Raw genomic sequence first — 1,561 nt, 5'->3', positions numbered from 1 at the left:
AGAAGGACATCTTGAGGGTTACTGAAAAAAGAAGACCCTCAACAAGATGGATTGACATAATGAATACAACAACTGTCTTAAACATAGCAGTGTTCCTGAGGATGGAGTAGAACCAGGCAGTATTTCATACTGTTATACACAGGATCACTTTGAGTCAGAACTGACTTACAACAACTAAAACCATTGTCAACAATGTCATTTCTCCCAAGAACAACCATATTGTTCCTTGTAAGTTAAGACCTCCGATAATAATATTACTTCATTGCTTAAGTCCCTCAAGCTTTAAAATTTCAGATTTAGTCTGAACCATAGCCTATATAATATACGTTATTGTTAAGTGCTATCAAGTTGATTCCAACTCATGGAATTCCTGTATAGAAGTTTCGAGAAGAACCTTGTGGTTCACAGTCCAATGTATATCCTACAGCATCACACCAGGAGTTCTGTGTGTGTGTGTGTGCATATGGGCAAGTGTGTATCCTGACAAATAGTAAGTGCTAAGTAAATATTTGTTAAATTAAAAAAAAAAAGAATATAGAGGTAGCAGGTATGAGGCTTTTCTATAATAGAGTGTGTGTGTGTGTGTGAGTGTGTGTGTGTGTGTGAATGGGGGAGTTTGAGGGGTGGAATCTAAGTCAACCATCTCTAACATGCTACAATTTTACAGTTTTTACAAAAGCTGAATCTTCATGAACTGTGATTACTGCCACCTGGTGGATCTGAGTAAAGAGTTAAGAAGGAAATATGTATCTTTTTATTCTACTAGCTTAAATACTATTAGTACTGCCTCTGAATTTTAACATGAAAGAGAACATAGCTAAGTATGCCTTTACTTGAAAAAAGATGGGGGACCTTTTTTAAAAATTTTCAGTTGAAGGAGAAAATAATGTTCATATTCATATGTATTAGATGGCATTAGAAACCCTGTACAGGGTCGCTATGGGTCGGAACCGACTCGATGGCACTTAACAACAACAATAACAAGAATTATAATTTGGTGATAATATGGCTCTTCTTTTCATTTCTATAACTGGTTTATCCTGAATAGGAATTTATCTACACGTTGCTAAATAGAAGTTCAGGATTTAGATCAATATAACCTGTATGCTGAGCAAATAATCCAAGAAACTGGGTTCTATGAAGAAAAACATGACATCAGGATTGAAGGAAGACTCATTAACAACCTGCAATATGCAGATGATACAACCTTGCTTGCTGCAAGTGAAGAGGATTTAAAATACTTAACTGATGAAGATCAAAGAGCACAGCCTTTGGTATGGATTGCATCTCAGTGTAAAGAAAACAAAATTCCTCACCATTGATAAACAACATTCTTCTTTTTTTTTTTTAATGTTTTATTGTGAATTAAGTGATAGTTTACAAGGGAGAGCATTAATTTTATATCCATCCTATCGTATATCGTATATCGTTTCATTGCCGTGGTTACAATCCCCTCCATGCATCATCAACCAACCAAAGGGTACACCCCACAAGCCTGCCCCCTGGTCATCAGCACACAGCCCCTCTCCCTCTCTGGGTCTAGAGTTCTCATCTGCTCCAT

The sequence above is a fragment of the Chrysochloris asiatica genome, unplaced genomic scaffold, assembly GCF_000296735.1.
Source record: "Chrysochloris asiatica unplaced genomic scaffold, ChrAsi1.0 scaffold00115, whole genome shotgun sequence".
Taxonomy (NCBI): Eukaryota; Metazoa; Chordata; class Mammalia; order Afrosoricida; family Chrysochloridae; genus Chrysochloris; species Chrysochloris asiatica.
Note: the sequence above shows the minus strand (reverse complement) of the source record.